Source organism: Apodemus sylvaticus, chromosome 3, assembly GCF_947179515.1.
Source record: "Apodemus sylvaticus chromosome 3, mApoSyl1.1, whole genome shotgun sequence".
Lineage (NCBI taxonomy): Eukaryota > Metazoa > Chordata > Mammalia > Rodentia > Muridae > Apodemus > Apodemus sylvaticus.
Window position 1 is genome coordinate 132,764,431 of NC_067474.1, and position 27,997 is coordinate 132,792,427.

Genomic DNA, 27,997 nt, shown 5'->3' on the forward strand with positions numbered 1-27,997 from the left:
AGTTCCTAGTACCCACATGGCAGCTCACAAGCATCTGTAACTGAAGTTGAAGGGGATCTGGCACCCTCTTCTGGCCTCAGTGGGCACCAGACAAGCAAATGGTACACAGGTACACATAACCCATACACTTAAAAATATTTTTTAAAATGTATTTTCTCTTTTTTATATATATTTGTGTGCACACAAGTACATGTGTGTTGATCAACTTGTGGGAGTCAGTTCTCTCCTACCACGTGGGTCCTGGAGATCGAACTCGAGTCACTGGGCTTGACGGTGACCACCTTCACCCTTGTGCCATCTTGATGACCCCTTCACAGACTTTCCTGACCATATTACCCCGTTAGCTACAGACATCTTATCCTTAGAACTTTTAGAAAGAGCAGAGAAAACCTGTCCCCATTCCTCTCTTAACCTTAGCCATCTATCCTCGAGACCGCCGCTCTTCCGGTCACCCTCTAGCCGAGGCTTCCTGAACACACTGGTTCTCATGTGTAAACTTTGCCTGTGTCATTTCTCTGCTCTTCAACACATGGCAATCCTCAAGTCCCCAAACCTTACCTCTCTATTTGTAAAGTATGTTTTTGTTCTTTTTATACTTAAATGGCATTTCCTGTAGAAAACCTTCCCTGGGCTGGCTCCCTGGGGTAGACTTGTCCCCTTCTCCCTGGTACCTTACTGGGGCACCTGTGAGATGGCTCAGAGCCCAAGAGGCTTCAGAAGCTGAGCCAGGGGACACAAACAACAGGAAGTGTTGGGGCGGGTGATGGTGACGGTGTGTATTTGTGGGCTGAGGCAGAACCTCATACAGCTCCCAGGGGCTTCTCTCCATAGCAGCACGCCAGCCCCAGCCGGGCCTGACCGATGGAGGGCATTCCAGGTGGGGGATGGCTGAGGTGTGGCTGGTCAGAGTATCAGAACTGTGGGGTGCCTGACCTGTTTGCCCTGGCCTAGTGGGGGGCAGGGCAGGGTAGGGCAAGCTCTAACAGACAGGCCCCAGCCCGCCAGCCCTGCCAGAACCCCAGCACTCGGAGGCAGCCTCCGGATCAAGTTCCAGCAGGGCGTGTGAGTGCGTGAGAAGGTTCAACGGAAGGAGAAGGCGGAAGCTGTGTAAGTGACCTTAGTGTCCTGTTCGTTTTCCTTTGATCCAAGAGCCTAGAAGGTAAACCTGATCTGAATGCCTCTGATAGCAAGGCAGGGGCCAGGAGGATGCCCTGCTGTTGGGCTTATAGCCTGGGATAGGACCACAGTGAGTTATAAACGTCAGCCTGACAGCCAGGAGTGATAACATGGGATCTTCTGTGGGACAGTGAGGAGAGTAAACGTCCTGGACCTGGCACCTGCCTAAACCACTTCAATAAACATGTTTAGTGTGTGTGTGTGTGTGTGTGTGTGTACCTCTATCACAGCCCATTCCTGGAGAGCAGAGAATAACTTAGATATTCAGATACTTCCTTCCACTATAATACTTCCTGGGATTAGAACCCAGGGAGTCTGGGTTGGTGGCAAGCACCTTTACCTGCTGAGCCACTTTACTAGCCCAATCTGAAATACTATCTAAGGCTCGGAATGTCAAGCCCATGCCTAGAGGCCGACAGGAGAGTTGACTGAACCGTATTATCATGAGTGATGGGTTATATGTGGGCTCTGGCAGCCCAGTGTCGATCTTCCTGCCACTCCCAGCCCCTTCTATCCACACAGAAAAGGTGCCTTTGTATGTGAGCTTGTTAGATTAGAACATGGATCAACTTCAGCTCTGTGTGCGCCCGCTGGATGCCCCGCCTCATAGCCACTTCTATAAATAAGCTGTGAAGTATAGAAAGCACAAGCAGGCAGAACCGCGCAGTGAGGGATGGGACCACAGGTCATAGCGCACTTGTCTGAGACTCAGCGGTAGGCTTCTTCCCAACCCTAGCCTGCAAACGAAACTCATCTCACGGGGGAAAGCCAGACCCCACAGAACCACCTTTCCAGAACCTACGGGGAGAAGAATGGGCACACAAAACAGAGGCAAGCAAGTTTTCTAAGACCTAGCTGGTTTTGCTTAGTATCGAATTGCTGCAACCCTACCATGAAGGACCGTGCACAGTAAGATCCTGGGATATGTCTAAGCGAGGATGATAAATGCTTCCTAGATGCCTGGCTGGCCTTCCGCCTCACTGCTCTCTCCCATGGGGAAGCAAGAGTCTAAGGAAAATGGATGCTAGCTAAATCTTCTGGATAGGTCGGCATGCACCCTGACAAGGCTCATGGTAAAGAGATGGATGGACAGGAGGTGTCAACCCCCAAGTGTGAGCCCTTTCTCCCAGCTTACTCAGGACTAGCTGGAACTGCAGAATGGATCTCTGACCCTCGATCCCAGGTTGCGGACCTAGAGCTAGCTGACAGCATAAAGTAAATTAGTCCTGGTCTTTCTTTCAGAAGCTAATGGTAGAGACAAGGAAACAATCATGGGGAAATACGGCTCCAGAGCCTGTTTTTTGGCATGTGTTTTGGACACAAAGGTTATAGACCAAATTGGGCACAGAGGAAAGATTTCTTGAAAGGAGATGATGACTAAACTGGGCTGGGCTCTGAGTGACAGATAGTCACGAACCTGGCAGGAGAACTGCTGGGGGAGGGCATTTGAACAGCAGAGTACTATAGAAAACTCCTTGGGGTGGGGGTGGGGGGATGGAAACCATAGCAACTATTCCTTCAAGGTGAGGCTGGAGAGAATGAGGCAGTGTCTACCCAGGGAGGAGCTTTGGAGGTGCAAGGACTTCACATGGGGAAAGGCTAGGCAGAGTGCTCACTCAGCACTGCAGGGCTGGCCTGACCCCTGAGCTCCTGTCAGTACGCTTCAAGCTGCACAGTGGCTGGAAACCGGGTGCCTGGTTCAAGTTCTCTCTTAACTCATGCTTTGCAGGGGATGCTTGCACTTCAGCCCCTTTTTATTGTAATGAGATTCTGCTTTTCATCCCAGAGGGCCCTAAATGAGTACATACACATACATAGATGCATGCACACATGCATGTGAGTGCATGAGCGCGCATGCATACACACACACACACACACACACACACACACACCAAAATAAAAGCACAGGAGGCTAGAGATGGGGCTCAGCAGTTAGGGGATCTTGTTGCTCTTGCAGAGGACTGTAGTTTGGTTCTCAGGACCCACACAGCAACTTAGAAACATCTATAGTTCCAGTTCCAGGGCATCGGATGCTTCTTTGGACTTCTAAGGGCATCATGCACATACACAGGCACACACACTAGGCACATAATGTACATGAAGTCGAAACACTCATACACATAAGATAAAATTAGCTAAGAAATTATAAAAAAAAAATGATTAGGCATTGGACACTGGCATAGGTGAGAGGTTTATTTTACACTCTAAAGATCACCAACCTAGGAGAGGGGTTAGACAGACTACAGCCTCTAAGCCAGCTGCCTGTTCCCAGAAACAAAGTTTTACTGGAACACGACCACACCCATTCATCTCTACAATGTGCTTCAACAGAGGAGCCCAACAGTTGTGGCGGAGACTATTGATCCACAGTACAGCCTAAAGTTACCAAAGCTGAACAGAACTGCTGTGTGGCCCTTTTGGAAACAAAGCTGGCCAATCCGGGCTTAGAAGTGCTATAGCCATCCTGCAGCTACTCGGACAAAACTGTCCTCTGAGGATGCCCAGAAGAAAGCAGAAACAAGCTGCAGGTTTGGGTGGGTCCAGAACCGGGCTCAGTCGTCTAGACGGGCACATTTCTTTTTTGCTTGGATGCGCCTGGTACACACGGTCATAATCTAGCCCCTTTCGGCCTCTCTAGTGTGCACATACCCTGTCTTCCCTTCCTTCTCCCTGGTCTGACTTATTCTATAATTATGTAATTATTCTATCTAGGATCCACTCACTGGGCTCTTAGCACCTCATGCCTGCTCATCTGTTCCCCTTCAGAAGTCTCTTTCTAGCTCGTTCCCACGAACTGCTCCTTCTCCAAGGCCTGCCTACAGCATGCCTACCTTTCTGACATCTTCCTTAGGTCTGACCCCTTCTGGTCCACCACTATTCTTTGTGCACATGGTGCTCTTATATGGTCCACTTTGTCTTTTGAGAGAGGATATCTTATTGGCTGGGAACTTGTCAAGTAGGCTAGACTGCCAGGCCAGGCAAGGCCAGGCATTGGCCAGCATTTGGCTCCCGCGCATTGGAATCACAAATGTGCACCACCACACTTGGCTTTGTTGTTGTTGTTGTTGTTGTTTGAGACAGGGATTCTCTGTGTAGCCCCGGCTATCCTGGAACTCACTATGTAGACCAGGCTGGCCTTGAACCTACCTGCCCATGTTTCCAGAGTGCTGGAACTAAAGGTGTGTGCCGCCACCATATTCTGATGTAGATTCTGGGGACTGAAGTCAGGCCTCACGAGGCAAGGCCTGTATAGACTGAGCTATAAGCCCTCATGAACCTTTCAGTCCCCAATTTGAAAGGGGTGGGTTTCCCACTCCCCAGGCCTGAAATGCCACCAGTCACTTCCCTTTGCTTGCAGAGGGACTGTGGCCACATGTGTGTCCAGACAGGCTGGAGCCACAGCCTGACATGTATGACAGGCAAGGAGGCCTGTGCTGAAGGAGGAAAGGAGAAGCTATGCCAGAGGCCCTCGAGGGGCAGTGTCTGAGCTCCCGCTGACAGGCTCTCAGTGACTCTGCTGACAAGCCTGTACCTAGTGTGGAGGAGGGAGGTGAGGAGGGAGGGTCTGGGGAGTTGCTCCTACTCAGGGAGAAGCCAGATGATGTCCAGACTGTCTACGCAAGTCACAGAACCTAGAGGCCATGGCACCGTCCCACTGTGGTCCTCAGAGCCCACCGCCTGTCTCGCTATACTTCAGGTATTATCCTGGGCATCATGGTAGTCACTGGGAATATGACAGCAGAGAACTCAGTCCCTGCCTTTGTGGATGGTGGGTGAGACGGCCAGGTAGAGAGGGAGCTGCAACTCAATAAGCACACAGCTAATAGCAAACAGCTCCCAAGCTCTTCTTGTGACCCCGGTCCTATGCTGAGGGCTCTGTATATATTATCTTATTTAATAAACGGGGTGACTTCATGGGTCAGCACTATTTATAGCCGCATTCTTACTCATTGTGCTGCTTGTGGGAATACAGGAGCAATGCTTGGGAAACATGCTACTGGGGCTGGAGAGAGGACAGAACTGCAGGAGCCGAGGAGATGGAGAGGGGAGACCTGTCCGAAGACAGCGGTGAGCACTTTTCAAGAGTGGAGATGGGAGACAGAAGTGGAAGCTGCGGAGGTCAGGTGGGAAGACTAAGAAGACAAGTCTGTTGAGAGAGTGCTGGGGACAAAGGGTGACAGTGAAATGAAGACCCCAAGGGAGGAAAGGATGTAAAGATGGCCGCCCTGACCGGTGAACTCAGCAGGAGGGAGGAGCAAGGGATGTTTAGCAGACATAATTTTCTCTGGGGCTCGAGGTTGGGGCAGTGGGGGCTGCAGTGACCTGCGAATGCTAAAGATCAACGGTCCCGTGGCAGGGACAATGACCTCTGAGCAGTGTTGACCAGTCCCAAGAGGCTGGGACCAGGTAGCCATGGTGGCATTGAGGCTGGCGTTTGTGGTCAAGGTGAAGCTACCTAGAAGCACATGCAGGAAGAGTGCTTGGCTGGGCTTAGCTCCGTGTGGGGATGGCTGGGAGGCCCGGAGAACAATGAGTTTCAGTGACTGGCTAGACACGGAGGATCACAGGCCTGGGGCGCTGGTCATGATGGCGAGGAAGGTCAGGCTAATGCTGTTGGTCAAGCCCCAAGCCGGGAGTCATTCGTTTTCATTTTTCAGTGCCACTTGCCCAGATCCTCAAAGTCTACAGGAGGCGTGCCTGTTTCACACAGGAGCCCCTCTCTTGCCAGCTGGGTAGCATTCCTGAGTCACTCTTGACTCATCTCTTTGTCCTGGCTGCTTCTCATCCAGCTTAGCAGCAAGTCTTGTTAGCACTCTCTTTGAACATGCTCTGCCCCCTATCACTCGCCTCCCACTGCTACCACGCAGCGTCACGTGACTCCCGCATGGTAGATGGCGGGCCTTCACCCTTGCCTTGCTCTCAGGCAGGCTGCGGCAGCCTCCTAAAGCACCCATGTGTTGTTCATTCCTCTGACAGGAGCCCCCTTACTGCCTCACCCAAGCTCTCACCTCTGGCCATCTTCCTTCCTTCCTGATCCCATGGACTGATGGCCTCTGGCCACCCTCGGGTGGCACAAACTTTCCCAGTGTCTGGCCCTTTCTCAAGGCTGGCTCCTGTGTGCCCTGCACACCTCTTTACAGAGGTCTTGTTGGACTCTACCATCTCAGCGGCTTCCTATTCATTCTCTAGTACATCTTGTGTGTCCTCCAAGGCACATAAGGCTGTCTGGCTCTCCTCCCCGACCTCCGCCTCTCCCATGGGTTCTTGTTGTTGTTATACGGAGATCTAAGGTCTGTTTGAACTGTGCATGCTATGGGTCTCAGCATTAAGGACTATGCCTGACACAGCAGATAAGATCTGATGGAGGAGGTCTGATTTCCACTTCTGCCCAAATCTACAGAACTGCCTCTGTCTGCTGCACATCCTTCCCTGTGCCCTTGACAAAATGGATCAGAACAAGCTGTCTACACTTGATGTCTTCACATCCCATTCAGAGACCTTGCAACGGACTGCAGGCCTCAGTTTCCTCTTGGACATAGTCTCTTACTAGCTCTTGGTAGCAGGGCCATGGGGAGCTGAACTGCTTCCTTGGTCTGAAAGGTTCTTTCTCCAGATACACATTGGCTTTCCCTCTTCCCTCTTTCCAATCTTTATTCAGATCTCACCAAAGCCAACCCTGACCAGCCTGCTCACCACTGAACCTGTCTGTTCCTGTCGCCGGCCACACTCCTGTTCTTTCTCCCTCTAGTATTTACCTTGTCCTAGTTTGTGAGGTGACTTACTCATTAGCCATTTTCTGCCTTCGTTTTTCCTGGCAGAGCACAAACCTCACATAACAGGGCTGTGAGATGGGCCATTCCAGGCCTGACAGCTGGGTGGGCCTGTTCTGTACTCACAAATGGCTTTAGGTGACAAAGGCAGAGGGAGGCTTCACCACACACAGGAGAGACAACATGGCTTACAGGAGCCAAGTGAAGTGACCATGGGACGAGGAAGGGTCAGGGAGCTGGACGACAGGTAACGGTGGCCCAGAGCATGGCTCAGCTGATAGTGATATCAGCTCAGAGCCACAGAGGAGGAACCTTCCAGAACAGCCTCAGGAACCCAATTCAGGTGAATATTACTCTCTGGGCCCTAAAGACATGTTCTAGAGAAAGGACCACAATTGTTTGTTTTTTACTGTTCAGGGATGATACAAACAGCGGTGAATGGCAGAGGCTGTCCTGTTGGAGGGCCTTCTACCTTCAGGAAAGAGGGCCAAGATGGAGCCCTAGAGACAGGCACATGATAATTCTAGCCAATTATCATCTCCTCTGCAATCCCTTATTGCCTATGGCCTAAGGAGGGAGGGGAGGGAAAGACCAGGGAGTGTGAGTGGTCAAAGACCCCAGACACCCAGTTTCCTATGCTAGGGACACACTTGCCCCTGAGCATCTTACCCAGATGGCCCAGAGGCCACGGGGCTCCCCAGAGAAGAGACGAACCTTCCCCATCCTCTAACCCGGCCATTACCGCTCTCTCTCTTTCAGTGGTAAGAATTCAAACTGCAAGATAAGGTTGAGCATGTGGTACCCACTGCCACCAGAGTCCTGACGGTGGTCTTCAGGGAAGAAGGGAGGCTGTGTCTCTTGTGCTAACTAAAGAAGGCAGGAGCTCCTGTCTCAGGAGACTAGATTACATCACACTCTGTACCCATGATGCTAGGTTACATCATGCTCTTAGTCACTGCCCCAAGGTGGTGATATATTAGCACAGGCTGCTCCAGGATTCCCCATGCAGGTTCCCTTGGGGACTGTGCTCATAGGAAAGCACTCTGGCTACCTTTTTAGGGTCCAGGGGTTCCAGCATTGTGGATAATTTTGTGTGGAGGCTCCTGTGACAGAACTGTTTCTTTTATAACACCAGATCAGTCACCAAATGGAATGGAGGAAGCTAGTGACAAGTGGAAGGATTGTGCCTCAATGCACAGGGGTAGCTGCTTTACGGTTAGACTTTGGCCACAGCACAACAGGGATGCAGCAGCACGACACGGGTGTAGCTTTCCTCCTACCTCAGCCCTTCCTCACCAACATGGTCCATTTTTGTTTGTTTGTTTTATTTTTGAGACAGGGTCTCACTGTGTAGCTCTGGCTGTCTGGGAACTCAACTTTGTAGAGCACCCTGGCCTCAATCTTATAGAGATCCACCATCCACCTGCCTCTGCCTCCCAGGTGCTGGAATTAAAGGTGTGTACCACCACACCCAGCTTGTGGAGAAGCTATTTTTGAACTCATGAGATCATTCCCCTTCTTCCTCCCTGTAAGGGTTAGGAGTCGGGGGCCCTGTATAAGCTAGCCATGTACTCTACCACTGAGCTATATCAATACCACATCCAGTTACTAGAACAGCACTTAGCATATTGGATAGCCTGTGCATGGGACAAGGGCCTGTCACAGCCATAAACACAGGGCTACAGCATTTGATTCCCATATCCACACCCACCATCTTTAGCTCCACCATCCCCTGCTGCAATCTGTACTCCACGACTGTCTATCCAGGGCTAGAGATTTACTCTGGGTCATTCTAGCCACACAACAGTTCCCCGAGACACACACTGCTAACTCTGGTAGGGACAAATGTCCCGGAGATGAACAAGTCCCAGCCTATCTTGCCTCTGCTTTGGAATCCTTCATACTGGTTCATGTGTGAACTCCTGGTCCTTGAGGCCCACAGGTCTTATGATGGATGTGAGATGCAGTGTCTCCCGCATTACAGCTCAGACCCTAGTTCTGATTCACATTTGTTCTCCCTCTCCCCTCCCTCCCTTCCCCCCTCCCCTCCCTACTTCTCATACTGCTTTCAGCCTTGGCTTCTCCAAAAGCCTTGTGCCTCTGTGACCACAAAACAACAATGATTCACCTGTTTCAAGTCCGTCACCCCTTTCTTAGCAGGCGTGTCTCCTCTCACAGTAGGTTCTGTCAGTATTAAAGTGGGGGTGGGGTAGGCTCTAAAAGCGATTGTTATCAGTCTCCATACTGATGGTGTCCTCATCCTTCCTCAAAAGGTGGGGAGCAGGAAAGAAGTTTCCTTTTGAACACTGGGAACTTGAAGGCAGATGCACCCTGGCCTTGTCTACTCCAGGAACCTGCTTTTTCCCTGCCTGTTCCGGCTACTTACTCCTGGCTCTGTCCTGGGCTAGGTTACCTCTGATACCCAGCGTCCTCTGCGGTATCACTCTCCGACTTCCCACAGGTGGCTCCCCCATGCTCCAACTACACTTGGGAGCAGCCGCCATCTCTTCATCGTCCTCCTGTGCAGGCTCGCTGCAGTTCCCACCTCCTTACATCCCAAATCTGTAACTGACTCCATTGGCTGGCCTTTAGTCTCGGCTTCCTTTTTCTCTCTTCTTGTGAATGGGAAACGAATTAAAAACCACCCACCTCCTAGCCACGTACCTGCATAGAAACCTGATCGAAAAAGTACGTGTGACTTGGTCTCGCTCTGAGCTCAGGGGAGGCCCTGATGCTGACTGCGGCCACACTGCCTTCTCTAATTTCCTGGACGACCCTTCAGACTATCTGTCCATCAGACAGCCCTCAGCACTGAAGTATCTGTAGCAAGCAGAACGGGGTGTCTACCAGCTCCATACCAGACTGTTCACCGCGTCTCTGCGGTACCCCTAACCGTTCATTTGAGCTGTCCATGTTTGTAACTGGGGTCGACTTCTGTACCCCTTGGGTTCTTACTTGTTTCCCAACCCCTGAAACACTGTCTGACACAGCAGTTCCCTCCAGCTCCCTCTTCTCCATTCCTCTTTACTTTCCTCTGACGCTTCCAGTTGCAGAACCTTAACTCAGTTTTACTTATATGTCTTGTTTCTGTGCTGTGTCTCCATTGGAGCATGTGCTCCAATGAAGGCAGAATGTCTGTCAGCTCCCCTCACGGCTGGCAAAGCCTGACACTTAATCGTTACTTGCTAAGAACTTGATGAATGAATGCATGTGGTGCGGGCTGCATATACCGCCTACCTCCCCGGTTGCTGTAGAGAGGAAACGGGATAAGGCGTAGGAAGTCTTGGCATGCCACATTGCTCAATAACTGGCAGTTCCTCCCGTTTCCCTTCCTCCCCTCCCAGTTTTGGTATCAGCCATTCCCTTCTTGCTCAGGGAGTGCCAGGTCAGAGGCAGGGTTGACAGCAGCCCAGAGGGACTCCCTCTGCCTGCTCCACGCGCTGCTCTCTCTGGCTGGGTATGAGCCATTTTGCTCCATCACAGGAGTCTGGAGGCTCCAGAGTGACTGAGAACATTGAGCCAGCCCTGTCCTCACAGTAGAGCTTTGGATCTGAGGCCCAGACACAGCTCTATCTCATACAGACCTTAGCACAGGCAATGTCTTATTCGTAATGGCTCATGCGGTGTCTGGCTGTACAGCCTCTGCCCTTTCTCCAGGGCATTTGACAAGGAAAATTTTTATTTTTATTCACATGAGACAGGGTCTGATCCCAGGCTGGCCTTGAATCCACTATGCACACTCTTGCACGCGCGCGCGCGCGCGCGCGCGTGCGTGCGTGTGTGTGTGTAGGTGAACACACTTATAAAAATCAGAGGAGGACTGAGCATTCTGCTCTGTCAGTCTGCCTTATTTCTCTGAGGCAGTCTTTATTCGTAGACTGGTATCTGCAGCCTCCAATAAAACTGGAGTTAACAGGTGTGTGTGCAGCTGTGCCTGGCTTTTGCCATGGATGCTGGAATCTGAACTCAGATCCCCGTGGTTTCGCCCTGACCCATCTCTCCAGTTCCAGCCTTGAATTTCTGATCCCTGCTCCTCCACCTCCTGGGTCTTTCCCCCATCCACAGTTTCCACACCTAATTTTGTTTTTTTTTTAAATTTTAATTAATTAATTTGTATAGGGTCTTACTATGTAACTCTGGTTGGAGCAGAACTTGCTACGTAGATCAGGGCAGGCTTCAATGCACAGATCCACCTCCCTTTGCCTCCTGAATGCTGGGGTTAAAGGCACAGGTCACTAATTGGCCTTCCAAAGCCTAGTTTCCTGCTATGCTGGGGACTGAATTTAGAGCTCTGGGCATGCCAGGCAAGCATCCTACCAACTGAGCTCCATCCCCAGGCCTTTGACCAGGGCTCTTCTGGGACCTCCAGGCTGGTGCCATGTACTTTGGACATACTTTATTCCAAAGAAAGCAAGAAGACACCATCCACCAGAGAATGTTGCTGCTGTCCTCACAGGTAGGGAGGGTCTTGGGACTAACTAAGGAAACTCTGAGTTGCCCCAGGAAAGTCTCCTGCATTCTCCACCATGTCACCAACAAATACCTCATTCTATGTATCTAATCCTGTCACATGGACGCGGCTCCAGGCTTGGTCTGGACCCACAATGTATGATGGGATCATCTACATATATGATAGCACACATGTAGAGGACAGGCAGGCCCGTGGAGTAGGGACGTATTATAGCTGAGTGGTTTGGTGCTTGTCTAGCACATATGAGGACCTGGGTTCAACTCCCACTACTGGAAAAAAAAGGCTCTGGTCAGTGTGATGATCAGCTTTAGTTATCAACCTGACACAACCTAGATTACCTGGTTGCAACGAACTATTGTGTATGTTGGTTTGGCCTGCGGGCATGTCTGTGGAGACGTCTTAATTCAGTTAACTGATACTGTGGGAAGACCTGGCCCACTGTGGGCAGCATCATTTCCTAGTCAGGGAATTCCTGACCATATGAGAGTGAAGCAACCAGGCTAAGCACATGCAAATGAGCAAGGAGGCAGGACGCAGCCATTCCCTCTCTGCTCCGGAGCAGCTCCATCAAGTTCCTGAGGCCTTGACTCCCCATAAGGTGGATGGTGACCTGGAGCTGAAGTAAGCCCTTTATCCCCCGGTTTGCTTTCTGTCGCAGTAGTTTATCACAACGGCAGACACAAAACTAAGAGAGTCAGTGTGACGTGATCACTAAAAAGTGGCACTGGTCATTATGAAGAAAGTCTTCTGTCAGGCCACCCCTGGAGGAAGCACACGCTTTAACTGTGGGGTTCCCTAAAGGGAATGGAAATAAATGGAACTGACTCAGGAGGGGTGCTCCAGGATGGCATCCAGTTCCTGTGGATGCCTCATGACGGCAGAGGCCTGAAATCTCTGGGGAAATGGCACAGAAGAGAGGCTTCATTTGCTCTGGTGGTTCTGGAAGGCACAGTGAGGACCACAGGGGAAGTGACAGGGCTCAGAAGGTTGGCTCTTCAGAGCTGAGCTCTCCAGTGACTGAGGAGAAGAGCACTCTGCTAGAGACTCCTCAGGGTCTGTCTGGCCACAGAGATGTTAGGCTTACCAAGCTCAGGAGAGTGGCAGGTGCCATGCTCGCCCTGGGCTCACTCTGGGCTGACAGGAGTCCAGCTTCCAGGGTGAAGCACAGTTGGGTGGGTCACGGGAACTTTCCTGCAGGGCCATCCACAGTTTGGATTAGCTTTTTTTTTCTCTCTCTCTCTCTCTCTTTAAAAGGAAAACCCTGGAGGGAGGGAGGGAGGCAAGGAGGGAGGGAGGGAGGGAAGAGGAGACTATTTCTATCTTGAACATCTATCCCAAAGCTCTGGTATTCTGCCAGGATTTAAGCATGGTATACACAAGGCTGTTAAAAATAACCCCTTGACTGAAGAGAAGGCGTGGGAGAGGGGATGGTCAGGCGATTTTACAGAGGGTGGGAGAGGTGGGCGAGGACAGAGACCCTGGGAAGGGTTTTATTCCAGAAGAATTATGTAGGCTCAGAGGGACACAGGGCCAGGGAAACTCAGCCTTTCCAGGAAGAAAATCCCTAAGTGGCGGGCAGGACATGAACAGGCTGCTGGGGCTGATGGGTTCTCCCGGGACTTGCTGCCATCTCTGTCCTGAATGCCAGCCTAGCAGACCGAGGTCAGAGGAGACAAGCAGCAGGAAGCCCAGAAAGGTTCCTAGAACCCAGTCAAAGACAGAGGCCACAAAGAGGCCTACTGGGTGCAGCTACTGGGGATGCTGGTGATTTGTGGGAAGACTTGCAGACTTCTCTTTCCATAAGTAGACATATAACACAGGTGGAATTATTTTATATATCTTGTTCCATAACTCACGTTAAAAACCTTTAAACCATAAATTAAGGGGGTGGTGTCTGTCATCCAGCTGGCCACCATCATCATCTTCCTGAGCTCATTCGATCTGCCATGTGGGCAGGCGCCGGAATCATTCTTGGCCAGAGACATGTAGAATTAGGTTGCTTCTAATGTTTTTGCTGTTATTATAAACACACTACCAAAGGCATATTGCCATGATATATGCACACACAGGATTCCCTTTTGTGTTAATATTTAGAAGTAGATTATTGAATCTAATAAAATCCACATTTTATATCCTGCTGTACACTCCCTATGTTGCTGCCTTTCATTTTTGAGAGGAGAAAATCTGTCTTCTCCTAATTTTTGCTAATTTCTCTGGTCTTTCTTTGGTCTCTCCCCCTTCCTTCTACACTTAAACGTTTTTAATTATTATTTTTAATTGGTTTTTTATTTACATTTCAAGTGTTGTCCCCCTTCCCGGTTCCCTGTCTGCAAACCCATCCCATCCCCCCTCCTCTTTGCCTCTAAGAGGGTGCTCCTCCACCCACTTACCCACTCCCACCTCACTGCTCTAGCATCTCCCTACACAGGAGCATCACGCTTCCACAGGACCAAGGGCCTCCCCTCCCACTGATGGCAGATAAGGCCATCTTCTGCTACATATGCAGCTGAAGCCATGGGTCAACTCCTTGGTTGGTGGTTTAGTCCCTGGGAGCTCTGGGTGGCCCAGTTAGTTACACTGTTCTTCCTATAGGGGTGCAATCCCTTTCAGTTCCTTCAGTCTTTCCCCCTAGCTCTTCCACTGGGGTCCAATTTTTATTATTTTTAAAAATGTGTGACTGGGGATAGCAGGGTCAGAGTTCTTGGATCCTGCTTTAGCTGGAGATCAAGACAGTTTGTGAGCGAGCCTCTGTATATGAGTGCTGTAACCTGAATTTGGGCCCTCTACAAGAGCAGTACACGTTCTTAACTGCTGAGCCATCTCTCTGGCACTTTTCCTCCTGTTATTTATAGAACCGTAACAGTTCAGTTATGAGGAAACAAAGACTTCTTAAGTTTCCTTCTACCACTTTCCAGCACGTATCAAACTAATGCACCTTTGCACCATACTGTCAGAACACTTCACTTAATTATTGCTGCTTGAGTTTGCAGACTTGATCAAAAAGAGTCATTCAATAAATTCTGACTCAGAATTAAGAATCTCTAGAAATTTCTGAAATAGCCCTGATATACTTCTGCCATTTTGCACTACTGTTTATCATTTCATTAGATGCTGAAAAAGCATTTGATAAAATTCAGCATCCTTTCATGTTAAAGGTCTTGGGAAGAACAGGAATTCAAGGCCCATACCTAAACATAATAAAAGCAATATACAGCAAACCAGTAGCCAACATCAAACTAAATAGAGAGAAACTTGAAGCAATTCCACTAAAATCAGGGACTAAACAAGGATGCCCTCTCTCTCTCCATACTTATTCAATATAGTACTTGAAGTTCTAGCTAGAGCAATTAGACAACAAAAGGAGGTCAAAGGGATACAAATTGGAAAGGAAGAAGTCAAATTATCACTATTTGCAGATGATATGATAGTATATTTAAGCGACCCAAAAAACTCCACCAGAGAACTCCTACAACTGATAAACAACTTCAGCAAAGTGACTGGATATAAAATTAACTCAAGCAAATCAGTAGCCTTCCTATATTCAAAGGATAAACAGCCTGAGAAAGAAATTAGGGAAATGACACCCTTCACAATAGCCACAAACAATATAAAGTACCTTGGTGTGACTCTGACCAAACAAGTTTTGTATGTCAGGAACTTCAAGTCTTTGAAGAAAGAAATCGAAGAAGACCTCAGAAGATAGAAAAATATTCCATGCTCTTGGATTGGCAGGATTAATATAGTAAAAATGGCCATCTTGCAAAAAGCAATCTACAGATTCAATGTAATCCCCATCAAAATCCCAACTCAATTCTTCATAGAGTTAAAAAGAGCAATTCTCAAATTTATCTGGAATAACAAAAAACCCAGGATAGCTAAAACTATTCTCAACAGTAAAAGAACTTCTGGGGGAATCAGAATCCCCGACCTCAAGCAGTACTACAGAGCAATAGTGTTAAAAACTGCATGGTATTGGTACAGTGACGGGAAGGTAGATCAATGGAATAGAACTGCACTATTGTTTATATAAAGTGGCATTTTTTGCACTGATTATAAAATCAAAGTATCGTTCAACTCTGAAAAATGCTGAAGATTCTGTGTCCTGCAGTATAGCAATCCACCCCATTAGTATGCAAACTTGTTTTAATCTTTAGTAAATGGCAAAATTTTAGCCAAGAATTATTTAAAATCAAATTTATGATTTATTATCAACAAATGTTCATTTGTGTATCTATTTTATCTTTTTTTAGCAGATCGAGTGCAGATTTATCAAGAAAGGTGAGTAGGGATTCCAAGGTGGGAGGGGCAGGGGAGGAATGTCTTTCACATCTGGGTCATCACCACATGTCGGGATTACGTCATAGTTTCCTGGGGGAACAGGGTCATGAGTGGAACAATATTAAGACTTGGGCAACAGAACCCTTTGAAAGAGTAAATGTGATCACAGCTTTCTTTTGTCTCGACTCAAACATGTCGACAATCATCTAAAAGACCTGTGTGTGTCTGTGTGTATGTGTCTGTGTGTGTGTGTCTGTGTATGTATCTGTGTGTGTGTCTGTGTGTGTGTGTGTCTGTGTGTGTGTCTGTGTATGTATCTGTGTGTCTGTGTGTGTGTGTATCTGTGTATGTGTGTGTCTGTGTCTGTATGTGTGTGTATCTGTGTCTCTGTGTGTGTACACAAAGGCACATGCATATGTGGAGGTCAGAGGACAACTTGTAGGAACTAAGTTTTCTGTCAGGTTCTCTTCTTCCACTCTGGAAGAAGTTCCCAGGGATGAACTCGGGCCATCAGGTTTAGCGGTAAGCATCTTTACCCACTGAGCCATTTTGCTGGCTTGCGTCTCTTAGAGTGGGCTCTAAAATCTTTTTAAGTGGCCTGTAAGCACTCCCAGGATCTGGCCCTGGGAGACCTCCTAGCACTGCAGGATGAAAGCCAACCCCGACCACGCCCAGCTGCTTACAGTCCTCAGAACAGCTGCTTTGTGTGTTTTTCAGCTGGCCTGGCCCCTCTTTGAAAACATGTACCCTGCTACCTTCAACTGTGCATCCTGCATCGTCTGTAAGATGTGACTAAGAAATCCCTTCCCTCAAAAATCCTTTTCCTGCTTCCCCACCAAAGACAGCATCCTCCCGGGGCTGTATTCACAGAATGGGGAGGAAAGCAGACACTGACGGTGCTAACCCAAGCTGCTGATGGGCTCAGACCTGGCTTTCCTCTAGTGTCTCTAAGGAGTCAGGGCTGAGGTGTGGGTCATAAGACAGTAGTGGTCTGGAGGAGGACAGGAGAACAGGAAAGGCTCAGCTTGGCTCTGGCTGTGTGCAGCCTTGAGGGGGCCCATGACTGACTTAGGTCTACACTCAGTACTGGCATACATATCCCATTTGCTCACAAGTCTAGCGCCATCCCTCCCGAATGAAATGCAAAGGCAAAGGCAGGAAAGGAAATACTGCATGGTATTGGTACAGTGACGGGAAGGTAGATCAATGGAATAGAATTGCACTATTGTTTAATATAAAGAGGCATTTTTTGCACTGATTATAAAATCAAAGTATCGTTCAACTCTGAAAAATGCTGAAGATTCTGTGTCCTGCAGTATAGCAATCCACCCCATTAGTATGCAAACTTGTTTTAATCTTTAGTAAATGGCAAAATTTTAGCCAAGAATTATTTAAAATCAAATTTATGATTTATTATCAACAAATGTTCATTTGTGTATCTATTTTATCTTTTTTAGCAGATCGAGTGCAGATTTATCAAGAAAGGTGAGTAGGAATTCCAAGGTGGGAGGGGCGGCGGGGAGGAAAGCTTCTACTGAACGATGGGGAGACACCACTCGCCAGCATGCCCATGGTCTCCCTTGGCCTTCTAATGCCAGAGGCTGATGATTAGAACGAGGCCACAGGGTTCTATGGAGAGTAACAGCAGCAGGGGTGTGAGCCTGGGAACTCACATGAAGGGAAAAGCCTTCTGTGGCCTGTGGGTTTAACCAGGTGTCTCCCTCCTGTGTTCCCAGCACACTGCACCCTTGTAGTTATGAGTCTACATCACATGATGTCGATTTTTACGTTTGATTCCGCTTCTGGCCTGAAGTTTGGGGATTTGAAGTAGTCCTTTTCACTGTACCCAACATGATGCCTAGGAAATGGAAATGCTTCTAAAATAATGAATGAGAGAGAGCAGGGAAGGTGAGGAAATACAACTGCTCTGGTCAGGTTAGTGATAGCTGATTCAGCAGATTAGGCATGGCCATGGACCACTCTCCCGCTACAGCAGGGGCAGCGCCTATCCTTGGAAACAGCATTCACAGCGTTCACAGCCAGCGCTGATGCTCTCAGCAGGGAGAAACTGGGGGAGTCCCTCCTTCAGAGGATGGTGTGTGCATCTCCAGGCAGCATCAAGCTCAGCATCTCCTGGAGGAGAGCTTAGCAGCTGGCTCCAAGGTGCTTCCCTCGGGGTCAGCAACTGGCTTCCTGATCTTGTCAGAAGCCCCAACTGGAGTGCTGGCTCATACCTCTGTTTCATGCAAACCTGCACCAGCCACCTGCTGTGTCCTTCCCTGACATCCAAGCCCACCCTTGCCCCATCACTCCTTCCCAGGCCCACCTCATGTTATCCACTCTCTCCATTATAGGCACCTGTCCAATGCTGTCCCTCCCTCCTCACTTTCAAACCTTGGCTGACTTCATAATACAGTGCAAGTGTGTCAGTGTGAAGCTTAAGGCTGGTGGCCACCCGGGACTTACCCTCCAGGCAGGCCAAATCGCTTACACATGTGTCTCCTTCCCTATGTGTGAGTCCTTTCCAAGAGTCTGTGCCTGGAGAGCTTGCTTATTTTACTGTAGCTTTATATTCTTTAATTTTTAAAATTTCTATGTGTGTGGGTTCCGCCTTTATGTATGGATGCCTGGTACCCTTGGAGGCCAGGAGAGGGTATCAGGTCTCCTTGGACTAGAGTTACATGCCGTGTGAGTACAGGGAATTGAGCCCTGGCACTCTAGAAGAGCCACCCTCTCTCCAGCCCTTGTATTTTAATTTTCATGACATAATAGCTCTGCATATTTGTGGGGTATGGTGTACTTTAATACATGCGGGAGACACATAATGATGGGTCAGTGTAACTGATGAGATCCCTCTGTCAACGTTTGCGATGGAATATGACTTCCTCTCAGCTGTTTCCATGAGTACACAGTTGTTCTCAACTATAGCTATCCTACCATATGGCAGACATTATGCCTTCTAACATCTGCTCCTGTATCCGTTAGTTATCCTTCTACCTCCATTCCCTTCCCAAGTCCTGGAAACCACAAGCCACCTCTTCTGCACAGAGACAAGCATCCTCGCTTCCACTGAACACGAACTGGGCCACACTCGTTTGTTACCATAGTGTCCTCTGGTTCCAGCTGAGTAGCAGCTGCAAGTGGCAGGATTTCATGCTTTTTGATGGTTGGCTGATGCCCCACCATGGACATGCTCCCCATTTTCTTTATAGATGCCTCTAGCCACGACTCAGGATGCTTTCCCATGTTGACTGTGGCCAATGATGCTGTAGTAAACATGAGGATATAAACATCCCATGGAGTCACACAGTGGTGGAATGCTGTTCTGTATGGAGGTTCACGCAGTGGTGGAGAACTGTTCCGTATGGAGGTTCACGCAGTGGTGGAGAGCTGTTCCGTATGGAGGTTCACGCAGTGGTGGAGAACTGTTCCGTATGGAGGTTCACGCAGTGGTGGAGAGCTGTTCCGTATGGAGGTTCACACAGTGGTGGACTGCTGTTCCGTATGGAGATTCCATTTCTGTTCTGGTTCCTTTTAGATGCTTACATCCTTTTTTAAAAAATCGGGGGTATCTTATGGAGGCTAGATAACAACTGGTTGATTTCCCACAGCACGGGTTACATTCCTGTCACAGGAAAGAGAGGTCCCCCTGCTCCACGCTCTCACTGGCTTGTCTCATTTTCTGTCTTTTTGGTAGCACTCATTCTAAGAGGGGTTTCTCAGCGCGGTTTCAATCTGTGTCTCCTGGTGATCTGTGATGTCGAACAGTTTTCCCCATATACTTGTTGGCTATTTGTGGCGTTGTTACTGCTGTTTTCTGTTTGCTTGTTTGAAAACTAAGTCTCACTATGTAGGCCAGGTTGTCCTCAAGCCCACAATCCTCCTGTCCCAGTCTCCTAAGCATTGAGATTAAAGATCTGTGCCCTACTTGAGTCGATTATATTTGTATAATGCATCTTTGTCTTTTGAGACAGGGTCTTTGGTACCAAAAGCTGGCCTTGAACTCTTGATCATCTTACCTCCAGTCCCTAATGCTGGGGTTATAGGCTGCATCACCATCCCTAGGTTGTGTACTTATAAAAAGCACAGGTCTTGGGGCTGGTGAGATCGCTTAGCAGGTAAAGATCCCTGCTGACCTGAGTTTGATTCTCAGAACCTACATAGTGGGAGGAGAGAACTGACTCCACTCGAGTTGCCCTCTGACCCCAATACACATGCTGCTGATTAGGTGCTTGTGTACATACAATAAATAATGCATCTTTTAAGGAAGTGTCTGTCTGGGTTATTCATTCATTTCTAAACCAGTTACTTCCTTGTCAAGTTCAATGAGAGCCTTATAAGTTCTGGAGATTAATTTCCTGTTGACATGGTTTGCAAATGTTTTCTCTCAGTTTAAAGGCTGCTCTGTACTTTGTTGGCTGTTTGCTGTGTGGAAGTTTTCTCAGCTACAATACTGTCGGTTAGCCATCTACATTTGTTCCCTATGCTTCGGGGATTACATCCAAAACATCTTTAATTAGGCCAATGTCCTGGAGCATGTCTTCTGCTTCCTAGTAATTTCATTGTCTTGGGTTTATGCTTGAGCCTCTGGTCCATTTTGAATTCACTTGCATCAGTGATCTGGGTTTTTTGTTTTTAAATACAAGTAGATATCCAGGTTTCTCAGCACATAACTCAAGAGATTTCTCTAACGGATGCTTTGGCTGGCTGCCTTGTTCAAAATCAGCTGGTGGTAAGTATTAGGGTTGTTTCTGTGCTGCATACTCTGTTCCAATGACCTACGGGTTGCTTTTACTATCAATAATATGCTGTTCTGGTGGCTACGGCTTGTACTTTTTGTTGGTTCTTCAGACAGGGTCTGATTGTGTGGCCCGGCCAGCCCCCAAATCATAGAGATCCACTTGCCTCTGCCTCCCAAGTGCTGGGATTAAAGGCTGTACCACCATGCCTGGCCAGCTTGTTTTTTAACTTGTTCTTCTGGTCTCCCTCTTATAGCATCTGCAACTCGGTTGTTGAAAATGTGTTCACCCAATGGCACCCTGTATGTCTGAGGGTTTTCTTCACTCTTTACATATTTTCTGTTTTGTTATTTCCTCTTCTCTTATCTGATCGGACCCATTCAATTATTCAGGACTTCAACTGTATTTTTTATTTTATTTGTTTATTGTATTAGCTCCAAGGTTTGTTTTTCCCCCCTCATTCCTTTAAGATCCTCCTTTTGATAAATTTCTCTCTCATATCATGGACGGTCTTGGTGCTAATCAGGCTAGGTGTCTGTCAACCTCTGAAAGATACAGGGGCTAGGCTGGACCAGTGGCTCTATAAGGAGTCATTAGTGTGCAAAGGGTTAATCCGTCCGTGTCTTTGTAGAGCCTCTAGGGACTCCTTTACCCAGGGGTAGGCTAGCCCTGTTGCTGCCCAAGGCCAAAGGTGGGAGGGATGAATTGCTAACAGGCAGCTCAATAGCTTCTGTGGGCATCAAGAGGGCAGGGAGGGGGAAATCCCAGGACTGAGGGTGTGTGAACAGGACTGCTCAGTCAGGGACGGGCAGGTAGGGAAACCTTGCTGCTTCCCAAGGCCGTCACAGGACAAGCTGCTGTAGGGATTGGTGGCCTGGCTGCTTTAAGAGAGGCTGAGGATGGGCTGGAGGTACTTCCTGCTTTTCTTTTGGAACACTAGGAAGGTGGTTTCTATGGTGTGTGTGTATGTGGGGGGGTGGGCATAGGCCTGCCAACCAAGCTCATCAGGTGAGTTGCTCAGGTACTTCCTGGGTCTAGGGAGGGTGGAAGAGGGGACTGGGACATTGGGCTGGGTCAGCTGAACTGCTGAGAACTGTGGCTCTGCTGGTCACAGGACTATTGTGGAGTCTCACCATAGTGCTGTGCAATCGATGCCTGGGTTTTAGTGTGTGCAGTGGGGCTGAGTTCACTCTCTGTGGCCAACAGTTTGGAAACCTGGGAGCTCCCCTACAACACCCATTCATCCCTTCTCACCAGGTTCTGACTACGTAGCCCAGGCTCTCCCCCAGCTCACCAAGCAGCCCTGACCCTGCCATTCTCTTGCTTCGGGCTCCTATGTGCTAGGATCACCCATCCAAACCCCAGCCCCTATCTCCAAACTGGGGCTGGGCACCTGACTAGGTTCTCACCGCTACCAGCGGTGAGCAGAGCTCTAACCTCTTGTAGGAAGACTTCTGCATGCAGTTTAGTGAGATGCCCTTAGGAAAGCAAGTTCAGCCCACTGTCCCTGCAGTGGCCACACTGCCACATGGCCCACTCACAGAAGCTCTTGGACAGTGGCTCTTATTCGTTATGGTTCCCAGAGCTCTGCAGAGGCCTTCAGAGGCCTTAGGAACTGGAGAGGGACAGAACTGACCTACGTTCCCTGGGCTGAGGAGGAGGGTGAGGAATCACCATAGGCAGGGCAGGATTGGATTCTGGGAGGTGCAGATGAGGATGGAGGCTGAATTCCGGCCCCCACAGTTGAGGTGGAGGAAGTTTTCTCCTGTGCCTAAGGCATGCTCTGCAGGGAGCTTCTAATCCCACATGCCATGCAGTCACAGTGCAATGCTAGGGGCAACACTGAGTTAATGAGCCATTCCTGTTCTCTCTCATCCTTTTTTGGCATTTTCAGGAGGGTCTTGCTATGTAGTACAAGCTGCCCTTGAACTCCTGGCAATCCTCCTGCATCAGCCTCCTACGTGCTGAGATTACAGGCATGTGTCACCACACCTGGCTTCATTTTCATTCTTTCTGTTGTCAGAATTGCAGAAGCAGAAATGGTTCACCCTCAATCTGGAGTTTTTTGTGACTTGTCCAGAAGAAATGTCGATAGCCCTTTGTTTGGGTGTGGCTTGGGTGAGCGTGCCAAGACTAGCTCATAGGGATCTCTTTAGATGCGCTTGTATGTCTGTCCTTCTGCTCAGTACCAACTCACCCACAAGCCAGCTCTTTGGATGCTCCAAAGCTGCCACTGGTTCCTTGTATCGCCTGCAGAACTACTGTGCATTAGCCTCCATCCTGGGCAGGACTGAGGTCTCTTCAGCCCTCCCACAACTCAGGAGCCGATCCAGGGCCAGGGTGGGGTGCTCAGCCGGGCCCCCACTTTCCAGATTTATAAATTTCATCAGAACCTTTTAATCCAACTTCAATTTACTTCGCCCAGATGTTGCAAAACAGCTATCTTGGCTGCATTTTTCAAAATTATCTTCCCAATGTCCAGTGTAATTCCCGGCACTCAATAAAAAATGAATTCTGAGCTGGGAAGATGGATCCTGGGGTAAAGGTGCCTGTAGCCAAGCCTCATGACCTGAGTTCAATCTCCAGGACCCACAAAGGGGAAGGGAACACACACACACACACACACAAACACACAAAATCAATCAACCAATCTAAAAACATGAGCTGTTAAGGGAGCTAGCTCCCTAACATCACGGTCCACACTAATACATTCTCAGCCACTCCCCACTGCGATGCTGGTGGTGCTGAGGGGCGCTGTGGTGCAGGGGCCTGGCCATGGCAGAGTACACAGGTAGGTCACTAGAATGCCAACTCTTGCCTGCCTCAGCAAGCCCAGGTCAGGAGTGAGGAGCATGGTGACAGGACAGGAATGGGAGGTGACCTCAGGTCAGTTGGTGAGTGGTGATACCAGGTAAATTAAGCTGAAGGTTAGACAGGAATGAGTGAGGACCCAGGCAGGAACTTCAAAATATTACAGAAAGAAACATACAAAGAGCTGTGGAAGCCCAATGATGAGCGAACCATCACCTACCAGGTGACATCTGAGGTGGCGCTGTAAACGCAAACGCAAACACAAAGGGACACAAAGCGAACCACCACAAAGTGCACCACACTGAGTGCTGCCTTCATTCACCCAGTGCCCCTGTCCCCGCCCGCAGCTGAGGGGAGCGGCCTGCAGCACAGTTCTGCAAGCAAAGACTGCAGTCCTTGGTGCCGCCAACACTGCCTGTTAAAGTAAAGCTCTGGCTCTTCAGGACAAGATGGGGAGGCATTTCCTGCTGAGGAATGGCATGCGCAATGAACAGGTATCAAAGGGGGGTTTTCAGGGCAGTGCCCGGAGGTTAGGTACCTGGAGACATCATTCTCTGGTGTGCTGACAGCTCTGTCAGGTGGTCAAAAGGCTTAAAAAAAAGCCTAAATTATAAGTTATCAGTTGCATCCTGTGTGGCTGAAGATGCCAACAGCCACCTTCCTGCTGTGCACAGCATTCCTGTATCAACAGCTGCCAATCACCTGGGTTTGTGTGTACAGTCTACACAAGTCCTGACAGCTCTGGCCCAGAACACATTACGGGAAGGTGCATGTGGAGTGGAGGCAGGCAGGGGGTGAGGACAGAGCAGCAACTTCCTGTCCCTGACTGAGTCTTGACTGCAGGCCAGGCCCCAGGCCATGGAGTATGGTTGCGATGGCAACTGCTCAGGTGGAAGAGATCGCTGCCTCCGCTCTCACAGACGAGGCAGAAGCTTGGCTTCACTAAGAGACCTATCCAGGGTCACATAGCTCAGGAAGTGGAGAAGCAAGATCGAGACCCAGGTTTGCCTGGCTCCAAACCCTCATCTCTTTTTCCCCTGTGTGGACTCAGAAAGCCAAGGCCCCAGCTGCATTCAGCCTTTGCTAGGACAGCATAATGAGCTACTGTGAGGCTGGTCAGGGGACTGGCATGGTTCTACCCACAAAGATCAATGAACCCATGGTGAGATCATGGGGCAAAGATGCCCTTCCCCCATCCTGACCAGCATCATTATGGCACCAAGAGACAATCTGTGCATGGCCAGATCACCTCTGCTCAGCTCCTCTCAGAAAAGGTCTAAGATATAGGCAGTAATTACCCCAGTCATGGGTTCCCCTCGTGGGGGCGGGGGGCAGGTCTAAGTATTCTCCAGCTGGAGGGAACAGGGATCCACAATTGGAAGCCATGTCTCCAGGTGACTGACTAGCCAGCCTCCAAGCCCTGCCTCTATAGGGGCTCATGGCTGGACAAAATGGCCACTGCTCAGAGGCTGGCTCTGGGATTCTGTGGCCGAGACTGACTGACCTTTCCTTCTGTGCTGAGCTCCTGTGTAAGGACTGGGCCAGAGAAGAGACAACCTCCCAGAGGTGCTCTGCTCGGGCACCTGCTGACCCAAAAGCCCAGGTTCTCCCCTAACGACCTGAGGCTGCAATACCATAAGCTTCTGTGAGGCAGCAGTAGACAGAGCGGCAGGAGCCTGAGCTTTCCCACAGCATCCTGGGCTGTGTTCTGCTGCCTCTTACACCTGTGTTTATTCTCCCTGAATAAAGCTGGCTGTAAGCAGGGCCCCAAGGCTCACGGTACCACTCCAACCAGTGCTTGCTTCCTACCTCCAGAGTAGGGACGGACCGGAGACAAGTTCACTGGCTGGCAGGGGTACCTGAGAATTGATCTCTGAGACGGGCACAAGGACATGGACAGGGGCTGGCCAGGAGCACTCCAAGGGGGACTATATCCTGAGCAAAGTCCTAATTCCATTGCTCTTGGTGGTGTGCACGGGGGTGGATGGAGCGACAGAGACTGAGGTGGCACTAGCCTTTTAATTGGCCAGAAGCTTGGTGCTCACAGTTACCTTGAAGGTAAGAGACCAGGACCAGAGGTAACATCAGGCAGGAGACTAATCAGGTCCCCGGATGGCTTCTGAGCCGGCCCCATGCACATGCCTTACCCCTTTGGTGGTCCTGCCTAACTGGGTGTCTGCTTCTTTGGGTGAGCTCTGTAGCTGGCCCTGGGCCCAGATGTTCTGTCTGGAGGGTTGCATAGCAGAGTGACGATGTCTGTCTTTTAGTTCTGTCAGCTTGTTTAGCTACAGAAACCAGATCTGAGTCCTCAGAACTTCAGTGGGGAGGGAAAGGGGGTGCGGTCTGCTCCAATACCAGAGGCACCAAGATACCACCGCTGACTGCAGGCTCCACTCTGCTGCCATGATGCTGTCAGGGGTCAGGCACGCGTCTTCCCTACCAGAGGCTCTCCTCTCGCTACTTCTTTTTATTTAATTTTATTTTTTGATTAAAGTTCTCAGACTGTCCACCCTGGATAGTATATATACACATATATATAGCCTAGGCTGGCTTTGAACTTTCAAAAATCCTCTCGCTTCAGTTTCCCAAGTACTAGAATTACAGATGTAAACTGTTAAGCCCAGCTCCCTGACTTGCAGACATGGGGGTCTCTGTATTATCAGGCAGAGCAGAACAGAGTTTCCAGGATAGGCAGGCATAGGCTACAGTCCTGCCTCCCCTGGGGAGAACTGGGGTCTAGGGCAGGTTTCTCTCTTCTGTCTCTGGCCATTTGTGGAGGACAGTCACATGGTGACAGCCTTCTCTGAGAGCAGATGAGCAGGGAAAAGGGGCAACTTCCTGAAGGTGCAGTCAGCCATCCCACTTTTCCACCCCAGGACTTGAGTAATGCGTGGGACTGAGCCTCAAGCTCCCCCAGCACGGCCTGGGAGCCGGCTCGCTTTCAACAGCTTTCTCTCCTCACACGCAGCAGAGCTCCCCACGTGGGGATCTTGTACCTGAACCAAAACAAGCAAAGCTGCTAATCTGTGGAGATCAGTCTTCAAATACCACAGGAATGTAGCCTGCCTGCTTGCACCAGGGGCTGGGCCAGCTGCTAAGCTCCCGGGGCTCCGGGGCTCCTGCTATCCGGTGGCTGGGAGCGCGGAGCTGGACCTGCCGAGGAAGAAGCTGCTCTCAGCTGGTGTCTGGTCTGCCTGCCGAAGCCTTAAACTTCAGTCACAGACTGACCACTCCTCACTCTTGTTTAAAGGCTGCTGGCCTTTCCAGGGCATATAAGCTGGAATAAGTGTCTCCCTGCACTGCCTTACTCTGCAGGCATACCGGTTCCACCTTCTCCCAGAGCCTGTGCTCTGCCCAGCACGGTCCAATGCTGCTCAAGGTTTGTGAAGAACCAACTGGTTCTGTTCTTTACACTTCGGTTCTGTCCCAGAATGATAATTGTACAAAAATATAACAAAGAAGAACCACAGGGAAATTAAACACCCGTGGAAAATGTAAGCCCCATCTCAAAATTATTAGGCTCATCAGCATAAACTCACTGTGATTGCTATGAAAGTTTCCAAAACTTTAATCTGTTTGTAGAAAACTGTGATGCGGACCAATTCGTATCATTTTTCACTCCATGATACAGCACCGATTCTGAGATGACTGATACCCAGTCTGGGGCATTCTGCTGAGGCTGCTGCCTGCTTTACCCTCAGGTGGAAATTATGGAGGCTGAGCTAGAGCGCCGCAGGCCCTGGCCTGGCAGCTGTGAAGAGCATAGTAAAAACGCCTTAGACCTGTAAAGATAGCTCAGTCAGGGGCCCTTACTACACACAACCAAGGCTGCACCCGAGAACAAGAACTCAGTGGTGTCACTCACTCAAGGTAACCAGACCCAGTCCTGGAACCCCATGATGCTCACGGGACAGTATACAAGCAGAGACCAAGAGCCATGATGTTCTGAACATCTGGAGAGATACCCCTGATCTGCTCTGCAGCAGAGGGTCTCCACCAGGATCCTGACTCTTGAATCACAGACCGGTTAAAGATTGGACCTAACCTTCAGCTAAGGTGAGCAGCCTTGGAGAGATAGGCTTAGGGACCATAGTTAGGAATTTAGAGTGCGATCTTATGTAATGACCGTCGGCATAATAAAATACACCACTGGCTGCACCTGCACTGCATGTATATACCTTCTTGCTTTCGACAGCAGTTGCATTCTGCTTTGGGAACAGTAACAAGATTGAAGCCTAGCACACAAACTCAACAACCAGAGATAGCACACAGTAGGTCAATAAGAAGTACCATGCTAAACTGTATCGGTCTCCAGGCCTCTAAGAAAGGAGGCCCCTCACAAAACAAACAAACAAACAAACAACCCACAAGTCCAGCCATCTACTAAAGTTCACCTGTGAAAGTTAGGAGACAGAGCAAGAAGGAAGAGACGGGAAATGCAGCTTTAGGGCCTTTGAATGGTAACCGAGGGTGAACCAGTTCTTTATTATAAGTTAGTTACACTGGATACCAAAGAACACATGGGGACAGTGGGAAGTGGATGGCCAACCAGACACAGATGGCAGTTCAAGCCCCGGTCAAGGACAGGCGTTGTCCTGGTCAGTCAGTCAGTCAGACAGGCAGTCAGTCAGTCAGACAGGCAGGCAGGCGGCAGGCAGGCAGGCAGGCGGGCAGCTTTCTGCACTCTTCAGAGGAGTCTGAACTCAGTGTGCCGCTGCTCTTTTCAGAAGGAAGCTGGGCACCCAAGGGCT

General features: G+C 49.5%; 1 protein-coding gene and 1 long non-coding RNA gene across 7 annotated transcripts in view; one reads left to right on the plus strand and one right to left on the minus strand.

The window, feature by feature from the left end:
• The window catches only part of St3gal3 (ST3 beta-galactoside alpha-2,3-sialyltransferase 3), a 206,034-nt gene that overhangs the window by 39,634 nt on the left and 138,403 nt on the right, over window positions 1–27,997 (minus strand). The window lies entirely within an intron of this gene.
• On the plus strand, window positions 781–27,410 carry LOC127681166 (uncharacterized). 2 transcript variants are annotated; one of them, XR_007977086.1, is made up of 4 exons: window positions 781–1,107; window positions 15,669–15,696; window positions 23,594–23,740; window positions 26,215–27,410. It is a non-coding gene; the product is annotated as an uncharacterized LOC127681166 (long non-coding RNA). The 2 variants fall into 2 exon arrangements; XR_007977087.1 differs by lacking the exon at window positions 15,669–15,696 and adding an exon at window positions 17,154–17,181.